Source organism: Zootoca vivipara, chromosome 7, assembly GCF_965207765.1.
Source record: "Zootoca vivipara chromosome 7, rZooViv2.hap1.1, whole genome shotgun sequence".
In the NCBI taxonomy this organism is placed as follows: Eukaryota; Metazoa; Chordata; class Lepidosauria; order Squamata; family Lacertidae; genus Zootoca; species Zootoca vivipara.
The window spans coordinates 49,991,601-50,006,667 of record NC_142590.1 but is presented as its reverse complement, the minus strand read 5'-3'; the positions used below and the strand labels follow the sequence as shown (position 1 = coordinate 50,006,667).

Here is a 15,067-nt window from a genome sequence, read left to right as displayed (position 1 = left end):
GTATTCTGATGCTACAGTCTTTAGCATGCCATTCGAAGTACCGGTATCTACAATTCTATAATACAATATTGAAAGGCAATTTCTATGTGGAGAGTTGAAATCCCCATGTTGATCTTACTATGCCCAAATGGATGGATAAGATCAGTGAGATGGCACAAAACCAGTGAGGGCAGTGCCAACCTCTCATGCTTAGTTAGGACCCTATCCATGAAATGTTTCATTCCCACTACATTTTACTACTAGGAATACCAGACAAACCAGCTATCTGAAAAAGCTCAAAGCTTTATATAGAATATAATTGCCACTGGACGTGTTAAGTCCTCTAATTGTCCACTCCAAATCCAGATCATGGGGCAGAATGGGAAGCCTTTTTCATCCTGCTGACTGCATACCCTCGTGGGCAACTTTCAAAGGGCGGTGGGCCTGCGGTGAATGGGTCCAGAGTGGGCAGGGCAATGGATGGGACTCTTAGCTTTGCACAATAGGCTGCATTCCAGCCACACAAAACTCAGAGGTTCTGCAGACACTCCCTCCCACTTCCACATTTCTCCATCCTCCATCCAGACTAGCAAGAGGTGTTGTCAAAGTTCAAGGACACATTCCAGCCAGGCAAAAGCTCTCAAGAAGGATGTGTAGGGTGTGGCCTTTGGAGAGTCCTGAGAACCAGGAAGAAAGGCGTGGAGGTCAGTTTGAAGGTGGTAATCAATATGAAGCTTATGTTGTTATGGCTAAGTAATTCTTCAGAAATATTTGTGAAAGAAAGCAAATAACCAAGTTCTGATGATTGCGTAATACATGATTTTCCTTCACAACAGAAAAAGAATGAAGAAGAACTGACAAGGAGAAAGATGTTTCATTAACAGCTTATAGTTCCCCTAGAAGAGCTCAAAACTCCTACATATTGTAAGTTACAATGAACTGAAGGGCAAAATTCAGAACCATTCTTGTTTGTTGCCAGTAACTGCAAATTAAAGGCTAAATACTGGAATTAATAGAAATGTTGACCTCATAAGGTATCTGAGAGGCTATTTCTCATCCAAGATATACGAAATACTAATGGGAATTGAGCCAAAGAATCCTTATTCCTCTGCCGTTCTAGTCACATTGTTACATAAGACTAGTTGCACCAGAGTATGGAAGGGAGATGTGCTTCGCATTGAAACCCGTGTAATGTAGGTTGACGGCATCTGCATCTAGCTGCACATCCAATTTATGCATCTGGTTCACAATCCAAAAGAAATATATCCACACATGGAAGATCCTTCTACATGCTGATCTCCTCCTTGGATTTTGAGTGCTTTCAGATAGGAAAAAGCCTACAAGTTGCAATTCTGAACGCTCACTGAATATATATTTGTAAGAAAAGGCCGTAATATAACTGAATGCAAACTCAGATAAAAATATTTGCTGTCTGTTATGTCAAAGGTACTACATGCTATTGAAAATTAAAATAATTTGGTAGAAATTGGAAGTGAAATCACACAAATCTATATTTTATGCATATCCAGTTGGACTTCAAATAAGCGATGGATTTTTGGACAAATATTGTTTTAAAAACTAAAGATATTGTTGTATATAAGTTGTATATAAGTTACCATCAGGGCTGAAGCTATATGTCATGAAAAAGCATACTGTTTTGGTGAGAAACTTATTGGTAATAGCCTCGATTTTGCTGGCAAAATATTGAAGGCTGGGGGAGCTTTTGCCAACAATAGTGAAACAAAGATAGAATGTATAGCAGATTATGTTAATGAACAAGTGGACATATTTAAAATGTTTATAGGAAGGAACAAACCACATAGCAATCTCATAAATGGACTGGTGATGACCCTTTTATTGTTTGGCATGCCATTAGAGCTGATAAGAATGCTTTGACAGTAATTTGAGAATAGTGGAGCAACATTTGTAATATTTCACATGATGCTTTTATCAAATGCAAATATGAAGGCATGGTCTGTTAGTTCTCTGGAAGGCAATTCTTTCAAACCACCTTATTTAGCTGTCTTATTTATTTAGTTATTTACTTCTGCTGCTAAGGCCAGAGACATCCTTGTATAGTTAATGGCAGATTTATTATAAATGAAGAGGTGCTTGCTCTGGGTGTAATCTTTTTTTTTTATCATAGTGGTGTGACAGCAGAGCACAGATTAACTCTTAGTGAGAGTTATTCAGTAGGGCCAGGTGCCAGACATAAGATATAATGGTCCAGAGTTAGAAATGTTTCAAAGCTTGGTGCTTGGCAGAATGGGGTAGGGTGGCACTCTAGGACCAAATATCTAGTGTAAATGTTTGGGATCAAATGTAGGTTCAAATGTTACTCTGGAAGCAAGCAACTGGAAACACAGACTACTATGCCCCTCCATGGAATGAGCCAAAGCAGAAAGAAGGGGGGGGACAGGTGACAGGGGTGCATAAATCAGCTGCACACCGTTTTCCAGAGATGATCAAGTTATATTGGTCTCTTTTTGGGAAAAGCCAGTTAGACTTAGTTGGTGGCATCAGTTATATGGTTCATCTAGCATTCAGCAGTGAGTCAAGCCTTATAAGCAACGGTCAAGAGATGATAAGCTGAGCTGCTTTCTTAGCACATCCCAAGGAAATTTGCTGAAATCCAACCTCATAAGCCAAAGTCTGTTCAGTTAATAGCAAGGATCAGGACAGGTCATTGTGTAAAAGCTACACAAAGCACTGAAGGGAACTTAGTTCCCAGCCGGGTATGTTAGGAAGACCATGGATAGAGAGATTCAAGGCATATCTGTCTTGTTTTAATTCAGTTAGTCTCTAAAGGTTATATCCTAGATCAGGACATGCCCTGTGGCGCCTCTTCATTATTTTCAATTTCCCACCGAAAGAATAATCTCTAAGCTGCACACTTAATAGTATCTTCCCCTGCTGCAAGTACATTAACCAGGTGGATGGTGGGCCTAGTTTGAAGACTGGCATACTCACTGTGCATGAGTGGGGCATCAGTGGTAGAAGGGCATGCATGCTGCATGCTTTAGGAATGACTATTAATCTCTGTGCAGAACACATGCATAATACAACCAAATTACACAGCAGCTGCTCTGATTCCAAGGACTCCACTGCATCCCAAATTCTGTTTCCTTCAAATGAAGCTAGAGGTGGCCTGCTCCTCTTTAAGGAAAAGGGCCATTTTCAAAAGATCATAAAGAGAGTTGGAGGTGCAGGGCCTCTGTGGCTACACTTCCCCCAGGTATAAACGGCAATTGGAGACACCCCAGTTAAAGGAGCAAGACATGACTGGGCATTATGATGCGCAAGTCACTCCTGTATATATATGTTGGACATATTAAATTTGTGAATTTTAACTGTGTGAACTGCATAGCATGGGATAGATTGACAGATTGCAAGGCAACACTCTCCATTTCCTTTCCCCACATAAATGCACCATGGGAAATACACATCTATGCATAATTTCAAACTAAACAAGTCCTCTAGGTATATCAGAAATGAAATGAAATGTTATCAAAATCTTAAAAAGGATAGGGCCCTACTATAGACCACCTTGGGTTATAGATCACATGGGCAGCACACTGGAAGTCCAGCTAGGGCATGAGAGGAGATTATGGCCGCTTGAGAAAAGGACAAACTCTGTCATAGTATCTCTTCTATTCAGCACATTTTGAGAAACCAAAGCAATTGATTTAAGAGGCTGTTTACATAGACCTGTTAGCATTAGAGACATGGGAATAGGCAGAAATAAATATGTACATAAGGATGCACAAACAAAAGGAAACAGTCAAGCATCAGTGAGACAGACCACATAGAAATGCTCCCACCTGCTTTGATAAGTGAGATAGGTTTTCAATCGAGGACCTGATCCTTACTTATTATGGCAAGTTTAAGGTAAGATATGGGGATTTAGAGCATAACCAGCACTTTGCACTCCAGTGAAATATTCAGCTTATCACATTTACTTTAAATTGTGCCACAAAGGGTACATGAAAAACCAAATAAAAGACAGGGCACCCTGGTGATAATATGGTACACATTAAATACAGTGAAATAATGTTGGCAAGCGAAATATATATGTTGCAAAAGTACAGGCTGATGATAATGCATTACATACAATACTCCACTCATGATATTGCCTTTGATGTACAGTCTGACTCCCTTGTATTCACAAATAGGGATGGAATGATCTGTCGATTTTGGTTCTCTCACTTTCTTATTTTTCCATTTTTAAATGCTCTTCTCCACATTTTGTGGTTGATTATACATATTTTTAATTCTTATGAAAATTCATCAGCACCTTTGTGCAAATTTCCCCAATAAACATATTTTATATGCAGTTTTGACTGCATACAGTCATACCTCATGTTGCATCCGCTTCAGGTTATGTGTTTTCGTGTTGTGTCCTGTGGCAACCCGGAAGTACTGGAATAGGTTAATTCTGGGTTTCGCCACTCGTGCATGCGCAGAAGCACTAAATCGCACCGCGTGTGTGTGCAGACGTGGCGCTTCAGCTTGCATCAGTTCCGTGTTACAGATGGGCCTCTGGAACGGAGTATATACAGTATATCCACTGTATATACATTTCTTGCAAGCAATTTTCTCCAATATAATGCATTTGTGTGTGTGTTATTTTAACCAATATATTCATTTTTACGCAACCTTCCCCTAACATATGCATTTACTTAAGCATTGGTTGCCGAACTGCGAAGCAAAATTTGGGTAAGTGTGAATTTTGCAGGATAGCTGTGTTTTGGTTTGCATTGTTTTGGAAAGTGCACATTTGATAGATTTGGCTTCAAATAAGACCTAAACCAAATTTATCCTCCATCCTATTCACAAGTCCATTTCAGCATTACAGCAGATAGCTACCCCCTATGTCCTTCCTCTGCACCCTAAGGACAGTTTGAGCATCCTAGGAGCTCAGTCCTTGACACAATCACCAAATTAAATGTTATTGTACTAGATTTGCCTGGTAGATGAGAATGAACCAGATAACTCTGCTTGTCTTACTCAGCATAGCATTGCACTTTAGTTGTGGTGGATGGTTCAAGCCAATATTTGCACTCATGCCCAGCTAAAGTGAATTAATAGGACTAGGCTGGCTAAGCACAGCCGAGGATGCTTCAGCTATACAATTTCCTGTCCCAATGCCAAAGGCTAAAGAGATGATCAATGGTGCATTGCACACCTATGATTAAAAAGAAGGCCCACACTTATTTAGAGTGGAGCAAAGAATAACAAAAGTGTGCAGAAATAATACAAGATTAGTGGTGTGCAATGAAACTTTTTTCTTACTTCATCCCTATTATTAAACCAGGCTTTCATTTCATTTGTTAAAATCACAATCTTTTATAATGTATTCATTGCACCTACATTTGTTTCATTGTTCTATTTGTTTCCATTATACTGTTTTCTTAAAAAGAAAGAAAGAAAATGATAACAACTTTTTTTACACCAGTGGCAACAACAGTGCTAATTTCTAAGGCTTTTCTGGAGGGGTGAGTGCACTATTTTATTTACCCAGAATCCTCTGGGTGTTTCATTGCTCTGGGACATTATTGGGATAACCGCTGTAGCTCAGTGGTAGAACATCTGACTTGCATGCAGAAGATCCCAGGTTCAACCCCCAGAGTCTCCAGAGACCCCCTGCCTGAAACTCTGAAGAGCCACTGCCAGTCATTGCAGACAATACTGAACTAGATGGATTAATAACTTGGTGTAACACAGCTTCCTATGTTCCTAGATGGCAATTGCTCCAAAATCTTGCTTCTCCTACTGAGAGTTGCTATCCCCATGGAATGCTTTGGGATCCCACACTAGGGACATTTTGAGTAAATGAAATGGCAGCAGCCCAAAGGGGCTCTGGTGCCACCATGAGAGAGACGTGTAAGCCCTTCTCCCAAGTGGCACAGATGGGTGCAAATTGAATGAATGGGACTCCCAAGTATACCCATTCATTCTTCTTTGTGTTGATTTCAGAATGAATGGGAATTGAACTGAACAAGCCCTCATTTTCTTCCATTCTGAAACAAATGCACACGCCCATAAATATGCCCCTGGCATACCTGTGTTCTCCTCCTCCTTCCCTTGATGTACAGCTTAGAGTATTCAGAGTATAGCTGGAATAAGACAACAAGAGCAGCAGCATCTTGGATATTAACTGGTTGGCTATGGCACAAGCTTTTAAAGACAGGAGCTCATCAGATGCCTAAGATCTGCTAAGGGTGTGCATGTGGAAGCTAAGCTATGTAAAAAGGAAGTCCGAGTTAATTAGATGTGCAGTGACAACAAGCCATACACATTTTTGGCATCTAAATGCTAAATTGTGCATTCTGGGGTGGAAGGAAATGCAGACTTGGAAATTAATTTCCACACACGCAAAATTAAACGGGTATGCCACCTGGCTAAATGGGTGTAGTTCACTTATAAGGCTTGAGTGCTATCATACTGAACACTTGTACGTTAAGATCACACCATACATTTAAATCAAAGAAGCCCACAAACTGTGGTTCATTAAGGGTGCTGAAATGTCACCTGTTGGAAAGTGTGACAAAAGACAAAATAAATGGAAACTTTGAGGTTTTGCTGGATAAAACGTCTGTATTTCTTCATGGAAGTTCAGGGAATTTTTTAACGGTCCATGATGTATTGTGTTTTAATTTGCTGGAAGCTGTCCAGAGTGGCTGGGGTAACCTAGTCAGATGGGTGGCATATTATTATTATTATTATTATTATTATTATTATTATTATTATTATTAATAAATTTATGGACCCACAAAATGGATTTGTGCCTAGAAAAAGAAAGCACCTACTAATGTTGCCAACTAAAAGGTGTTTGTCAGCAACAATGTTGCTCAATAGTCACAAGGTGGAAAAGAGCCTATGTTAGTCTAGCATGCCTTTATAAAGAGACGGCATAGTTCTGTATTAAGCTTTACAGTCTTGTGGGCTACGCTGCATTCATTTATCACAGAGGAAATTCTAGGAGAAGTTCACCGAAGTCAATGGAGATGCTTCATGTGGGCATAAGACTAGCCAGGGAAGAAAATGGAGCAAAGATGTTAGCTATGCCGAATTTTGCTTCCCATACAGGAAATTGGGCTCAAAGCAAAGTAGTCAAAGGGAATATAACCACCAACCACTGATCTATGGAGCTATGGTGATTTCTTCCTAGAAGGAATAGGGGGGAAAATGGCAAGGGAGAGAAATGTGTCAGGAAATGATGGAAAAGGAGGTGGCAATGACAACAGCCAAGTGCTACGTAGAGCAGCCAACTTCAGAGGAGTATGAACAAGATCCCTGCCCTACCTTGGCAAGCTTGGTGCCAGTCGCTAGACCCAGTTTTTAAGCTGCATGCAAAACCAGCATTTTTGCACCTCTCATTTAGAGCACCTTCCAGAAAATTATGGGCAACCCAAGTTTTAAACTTATCAAAGGTATCACATCTGTACAGATGAATACTGTATTAAAGATCGTGCGAAACTTCGAAATATGAACTCTTCCTGCTGAAAGCATCATAGAATCATAGAGTTGGAAGAGACCACAAGGGCCATCCAGTCCAACCCCATCTATTTTGAACTGTGTCCAGTTCCTTCTGAGCTACTCCCAACTAGAAATGGGGTTGATATCTTGCTGCTCTGATCTTCCCAGCAGCCTGCCCCATCATTACCAAGCAATTTGATCAAATGGGCTTTCTTATAGTGTTGCTACTGAATGCCCGGGGGGGGGGGGAAACTTTGAGCCTTTGGGGGCATTTGACGGGAGTGCTCGTAAACTCCAACTGATTAATGGGGAGAGTTGGAATGGTCACGTACATCACTATGGAATATATTCAGTAGTGAGTAACTAAAAAAATATGACTCCGTGAGATACAGGTGTTTGAATTTATCCTTCCTGGTGATGCTGAGCATTCCCATCATGCACCTTGCTTCCAGCTGTTGTATGCACATTCATTACTTTTGCCTGTAAAGGTCATCGTGCAGTATTTTTAATGCATCCACACAGGCTGTGTTAAGTATGACTTACATTATTTCAGCATGATTCTAAAGCTTTCATAAACGTCCACTCCAGGTCTTAAAGAGAGTTAAGAGTTGGATGGCATTGAGATGGATGTGTGTGCATTGTGAGGGAGCTGCAGCTGAGTTGCAGACCATAACATATGGAGGATACCAGTTGGGAAAGGCTGATTTAAAATATTGCATGCTACCCTTGGCCTACTTGATAGGGCAGGATATACATTCAAACAGTTAAATAACAGTGAGATCACATTCACATTGGAATAGGTGGGCTTGTGTTAACAGTCAATCATGGCAAGAGTAGTGCATTGTATCCTCTGGCCAATTTAGAGTTGAGGACATCAAAAGACAAGCTAGCTCTTGCTTCTGCTGAGAAGCAAAAGGAAATCCAGGTTCAAAATTATGGGTTCATAGCCAATGTGCAAGCTATGCTCTTGCAACAGGAATCTGTTTTCAAAATACAGTGGTGCCTCGCTTAACGAATGCCCTGCTTAACGAAATTTCCGCTTAACGAAAGGTTTCTTCTAGTGGAGGTTGCCTCGCTAGACGAATTCATTTTACAAAAAATTTGTCTAGCGAATAGCGGTTTCCCATAGGAATGCATTGAAATTCAATTAATGTGTTCCTATGGGCGAAAAAAAAAATTCGAAAAAAATTCAATGCATTCCTATGGGATTCGCTAGACGAATTTTTCATTATAAGAAAAGACCCGTGGAACGAATTAAATTCATCTAGCAAGGCACCACTGTAGAGCATTTTGATCTCAATATCCCGATCCAGATTTATTTAACTCCATGCTCAAAAAAGCACTCTGAAGCAATAAACACAACCAAAAATCCTACCGTAACAAATAATACACAGAGAGAATTTTAGGCACCCTAACTTTCAATCACCTCATTCTGGGTCCTTAAACACAACCCACTGGGTTATAAATGCTATGTGCTGATGTGCAAAGGACCAGCGATTTTCTTGTACATGAGTTCCTGCAAGCCAGAGAGGAGGAGATGTTTCCACAGGTTATGAAGGGGGATTTCTCATCAGTCCTTTTTTTCTTCTTCAAGGGGACAAGTCCATCCTCAGTGCCGGAAATCTCTCTTTCTCTCTGGCAACGGGGAGCAAGGTATTTAGAGAAACTAAGATTTCGGTACAAGGCCCGGTTTTCAGAGAGTTTGAGAAGTCATGTCCGGCATTCAATGAGAGCTCTAGCTGTGGCACTCCTGGGTCACAGAGCATTTGTTCCTTTGAATTCAACACTAGCATTTAGAAGCCCGTGCTGAAATTTCTGTTTATTGTTCCAAGGGTTTGCCCCCCATTTTGGGAGCTTTGTTAATCACAAAACATTTAGAAGGAAGCAGTTGTCTGTAAGAGGAATCTGTTACTCTCGGGGAAACAATATTCTTTTGTTTTAGACAACAGGGGCCTAAATTAAGCTTGACATAAAGAGGCCAGATTTACAGACACTAAGCACAGCCCCTGAGCTCCATTCCTTCAGTGTACGTCAGGAGGGGCTCTGTTTGCTGTGGTGGAGTCCATCAAAGTTTACACCAGTGGCAATGGAAGGGTGGTGCTACCCCCTTGTTTAAAGGACAAACCTTTAAACATGAAGTGAGGTGGGCACTGTGGAAATGCATCCCATTTTACTCTTTCCAGTTGCCTCCATGCTACACCTAAATTTCTCCCAATCAAGACCAGGTGATGATGTCATCCTTCAACCCTGAAGGATGCCAGAAATCTACCAAACGTGCACCAAATTGATCTTCCTGCCCTCCCCAAGTCCAAAATCTATGCCAGCTAAGCCAAAACAAAGAAAAATATATAAAAAGAAGCGGTATCTAAATGGTAGACACAGAAGAACAGCTCGTAAATGGTTAACATTTTGCAAAATACCAAGGTGAGGAATAACATGGCCGAACTTTTCTTCTTGAAGGTTCTACATAAAATCCCCCTCCCTGAAATTTTTTTTAAAAAAAATCCAAGGGAATATTTATGCCCCAATTCTTGGTCAACCCATCTTTGCCAAATTCCATGCCTTCAAAATTAGACACTTCTTGCCACGAAAGACATTTCTTTCGACATTGTAAAGCCATACTTTCTCAGCTAAGGCTGCCATGTTGAATTGCAGTTCTGACATGATTCAACACTTTCCTCTCTGCTGCGTTGTGTGGCAAAAATCCAGGGGGGGGGAGAGAAACCCCCCAATCACCCAGCACCCCTCCTCCCCGTACCCATAATCAAAGTATTTTTTTAGAACCAGTCTAAAGAAAAGAGCCCTGATCTATGGGTGGGCAGTAGAAATAAAACAAAAACAAAAAAAACCCACCACCAGTTTGTCTGGTTTTTTTGTTTTTGAAAAACCTTGTATGTTTTAGCCCCATGAAAAGCGGGAAGGTTGCGGCAGGGAAAGGAGGATGTAGCAGTAAGCACGCGCCAGAACATTTGGACAAATTTTAAAAAACGGCATTTTCAAACATTTCTAAAAGAGCTACATTTGATTTCGTACCCGAAAGAGACGTGCCATGAAGAAGAAAGGTTTTGCCGCTCGGTAGTCGCTCTCTTTAGTTCCGATTATCTGGACAATCATCAGGAAAGGTTTTCTCCCCCCCCCCAGCAAGGCCAGTTTGAGTGAGACAGCCCCCACCCTGCATTCCCTTTCCCTTCTCATAGCAGCTCAGCGCCAAGAAATGGGCGGTGCCTGCATGCCAGGCTTCATCCGAATGAGACGCCAAGGCCGACAAGAGGCTGGCACAAAGGGAGGCTGGCAGGAATTCCAGCACTTGGAACCGTTGGTTAGCATGCCCCTGGGACGCTCTCGCATTATTAACACGGTCTTTAAACATACTTTAAAAAAAAATTATATAAAAAAACACCCCACAAAAAAACCTGGCCAAACACTCGTGACTTTTCAGGAGCTAGTTGCATGGAAAGTTTTGCAGCTTTTTGTGGGAACACCCTCCAAAGGGCCAAAAATGAAGAACAGAACAACCCCCAATCTCACCTCACCCACACCATGAACCACCCTCTTGCTTTCCCAACAAGCATTCCCTGGTCTCCCCAATGTACGCACGTCAAATAAATCTTGGCTCCTACTGTCCTGAACTCGGGATGCTGGTGGCGGCACAGTTCTTTAACCCAGCCAAAAGAGATAGAGGGCGGGAAAACAAAAACACAAGACCCCACCCACCCCCCACATCATCTTAGTTATGCAAGAAGCATTTTCGCTTTTGTGAAATGCCTCATTTGCCGATTGAAAAATGGAGCTAAGAGACAAAAAAAAAACACCAAAAACCGAAAACGGAGGCAGGTGAGGATGGTGTTGTTTTTTTTAAAGAGAGAGAGAGAGAGAGAGAGAGAGAGAGAGAGAGAGAAGACAGAAAGAAAACCAACCCACCGGGACATTGCAGAGAACAGACAGGCCCCCACATTTTCCATTTTGTCCATGCCAGTCTTAGAAAGAGACAGAGAAAGAAAGAAAGAAAGAAAGAAAGAAGGGGGCAGAGTGAATTGCTGCCTCGTTCGGAAATGGGCCTACAGCCACTTCCCACTTTGGAAGCCTCAGCAGTCATTCTCTCGCTCGCTCTCTTTGCGTTCTCCCTGCCCACTCTGGCTCGGCTGCCAAGTCAGAGTTGGCACAGCTTCCCAGGCAGCGCGGAACAAAGCCCTCTCCCATCCCTGAACAGGCACTGACAGTAAGCAAAGTGACAGGCACATCTTCTGCATGTTAATCCAAACGGAGAGGAGAAACTGACGTGAGAATTCAATCCCTCAATGCCTATCTCTATATAGATATAGTCGTGAGAAACAAAAAAGCCTCTATCAAGCCTGCTTGAAAGGATCCTTAAAACAGAAAGGGGGGAAAAAAATACAGCTAGCTGCAATAAGGATTGGAGAAGGGAGGGAGGGAGAAGGGGGGGGGAGAGAGAAGGATTTACCCACCAGCACCCTGGCAAAGAAGGCGGCTTTGCATCTGTTGTACCTGTTCCTGTTGCCTTCCTTGCCTTTTGGATTCGTGACAAGAGAGAAAAGTCGCCTCTGGTGGGTTGCTCAAAGCTGCGGGTCTGCAGCCCTGTGCAGGAAGTTGGCACCGATCCCAGGTAGGACTTTACTCCCACATTTCTACCCTCCACCTCCTTCCTCTCCTTCCCCTCCCCTCCCCTTCTCCTTCTTTCTCTCCACCCACCCACCATCTCCCTTGGTAAATCCCCCCCTGCTCTCCCTCAAAGCCTGTTCTTAACTTACCTCTTTTTCCACTGCACCACTCTGTGTGTGTGTGTGTTTGTGTGTGTGTGTCTGTGTGTGTGCGCGCGTGGCTACATTATGGATCGATCAGATGCACTCAGCACCCTCCAGCATCCAAGCCAAGAAACACAAACACCCTTTAAGGGTGACCTGGGCAGCAAAGACGGCAACAGCTTCCTGCCTGCACTGGCTCCCCTAAATGCCTGTTTCAACACATGGAGTTGGGCAGTGGTTGGGTTAATTCCCCCCCCCCCGTGCTGCCAAGGAGACTGGACAGAACGCAAGGGAGGGGAAAAAAAACTCCGAACTCTGTACAGGGCAATGAAAGGAAAATGTTGAGCTTCGTGAAACTCCTAAATCCAATCCCCCCTTCCCCCCTCCTCTTTTAATACTGCCCGGGCTTCTGAATTGTTTGAGCCCACAATTGAGAGGGAATGTACAGTATAGACTCCCTGCGACTGGCAAGAGTCTTGCGGGGGGGGGGGAGAGAGAGAAAGAGGAGGAGAGTTCTTACAATCAAACAGCGAGAAGAGCAAAGAGAAATTAACATCCAATTAGTGCCGTGTTTAACGAAGGAGACAGAGGCAGCCGTTGTTTTATTGCCCTGTTCTTTTCTTTCGGCTCTGACAGGCAGCGCGAAAGGCACCCCCAGATCGTGGTGACGTCATTTCCCACCCCCCCCTTGCTCCTCGTCCAAGTTTCTCAGAGGTTGGCCATCACGTTTGCTGGAAAAGTTAATTATATTTATGGCTGAGCTTCAAAAAAAAGCAAAAAAAAAAAGCACACGCTCTTCTTTCTCTTCGGCGAGGAACCCAATTTTTTAAAAAATAAAATGGAAGATATCAGCCCTCTTTCTCTCTTTCTGTATCTCTCTTTCTCTCTGCTTGCCTGTGTGCCTTTGCTTGTTTTCCTGCTCACTCAGCTTGTAAAAGTTTGAGCTGTGTGACACTCTACTCGGCCTCCTTTGGCAGCGTGACAAGAACTGCTTTGGTGTATCAAAGAGAACAGGCAGCTTTTAAGGAAGAAACTCAATTCAGAGAGATTAAAGAATTATAATGTTTTAATCAAGGGAGAGCAAGAGGATGAGTGGGAGGCTTTGCCTTACATCTGGATCAACATAAGTGGCCCTCTAAAGGCTTGCAGCAGCAATTTGGAATTGGGGAGGGCGGTGGGGGGAGAGGGAAAGAGATGAACTCAGAAGCAGGAATCCAGCATTTATAGTCTCCCTCTTTTCCTCCCCCCTTTTCTTTCTCCCCACACACCACATGAACTCTGTGGGCCGCTGCCTGAAGGAGACGAAGAGACGCCATGATGGCAAGGCCTTTGTATACTGCCGCGGGATCCTACAGCACGCTCAGAAGAGACTCTTGTGCTTTTGTAGTTGTGGAGAAAGATTATTTCCTACCACACAGTAGACCCCTTGCCCAACATGGCCACCTTTCCACTGCACCCAACTGGGAGGAATCCAGCTGCTTCCTTTTTACCTCAGTATTATAGTGACGTATTCCCTCCTACCAGGAAGGACCCTCCGATGAATAATGGGAGACGACATTCTCAAGCAAGGTGCTTTTAACCTCGCAACAACACCCCGAGCTTTCCTTTCTCTCTCTTCCCCCTCCGCCCCCTAGTTTTCGCCTCTTGAATCCTGTCCAAACTGTTTGGAACTGGATTTTTCCAGCTGCTGGAAGGAAAGCAGCTGAGCTTAAGAGCAACCTCCTTGGGTCCCGACTGAAGTCGTTTTATTCCCGTGATGTCCCTTCTTGTGCTCGAGTAACGGCTGCCATTTCAGGCTGCAAGTCTAGGCTCAAGTGGAGGCCTCTGAAGGTAGGAGTATATATCCGGGGCTAAAAAGAATCTAATTGAAACATACATTGAAAATGAGATTTATTCTAAACTGTAAAGCCAACTTGAGTATGTTGGCAGGAATGCAGTATATAAATAAACAGACCGATCTTTATTAACAAAGGAAATAGTATGCTTTTAGAACACAAGAGTAGCCCTGCTGGATCAAACCAAAGGCTTCTCTAGTCCAGTATTCTGTTCCCACAGAGGCCAACCAAATGCCTACTGGGGAGACACAAACACAGTAGCATTTCTCATGTACTTCTATAAGATTTGCCCCATCTATTTCATTAGGTCAATGAATGGATGGATCAGTCTGTATCTATCCTATACCTCTTTCTGGTGTGTTTATTCAGAAGACTGTTCTGTCCTGTTTCGACATCAGTCTATTATATTTCTACCTAGCTATCTATTTATAGTATTCTATTTAATTCTCTCAAAAATGCATTTAAATAGGTATCTAAAAGAATATGCGTTTTGAACATATTGTCTCACGAAACACACCTTTCCGAACACATTTCCTATCAAACCACACATTTCAAAGCACATTTCACTTGAATATGCAGTTTGAAAATGCATCTTGAGCCTAGGAATCGCATCAGAAATTTTGGAAAAGTATAAAATCCAAAGACATCTGGGTTCCAGTTCTCACATTAGTGTGGGAGGTATAGATTGGGACTGTTCATCATCTGAATTTGCACAAAACGAATTTTTCAAGCATTCAAACTACCAGTGCAAAAATGAACCCTGTTTCAATTCCTTACTGCAGATTTCATTACGATGAAATTCTAACAACCCTCAGAATTGCAAGACACCATATGATATTGGAACTGAACAGTGGGGGAACCAAGATGGTCATTCGTTTTTTGCCTGAACATTTGTTCATTTATGTAACTTGAGTCTTGGCTTGCAGCAAGTTCATGAGGTACACAGAGATGGAGCATCCATTGAAATGTATCTTTTTAATAAATTTGTATATAGCTTTTCAAGAAAGAAAA

General features: G+C 42.4%; 3 long non-coding RNA genes across 4 annotated transcripts in view; 1 reads left to right on the top strand and 2 right to left on the bottom strand.

Moving 5' to 3' along the window:
* LOC148685069 (uncharacterized) overlaps positions 1 to 11,041 on the bottom strand; it is an 18,254-nt gene extending 7,213 nt beyond the window's left edge. The window contains exon 1 of the long non-coding RNA XR_015951072.1: positions 10,492 to 11,041. This is a non-coding gene — a long non-coding RNA (uncharacterized LOC148685069). The remainder of the gene's footprint in view (positions 1 to 10,491) is intronic.
* LOC148685068 (uncharacterized) overlaps positions 1 to 12,054 on the bottom strand; it is a 25,279-nt gene extending 13,225 nt beyond the window's left edge. Inside the window, exon 1 of one of the 2 annotated variants that reach the window (XR_015951070.1) lies at positions 11,925 to 12,054. This is a non-coding gene — a long non-coding RNA (uncharacterized LOC148685068). Of the gene's footprint in view, positions 1 to 11,055; positions 11,229 to 11,924 lie in introns of those variants that run through there. The other variant, XR_015951069.1, reaches the window with a different exon arrangement.
* Positions 11,943 to 15,067, top strand: LOC148685067 (uncharacterized). The gene is made up of 2 exons (XR_015951068.1): positions 11,943 to 12,082; positions 13,520 to 15,067. It is a non-coding gene; the product is annotated as an uncharacterized LOC148685067 (long non-coding RNA).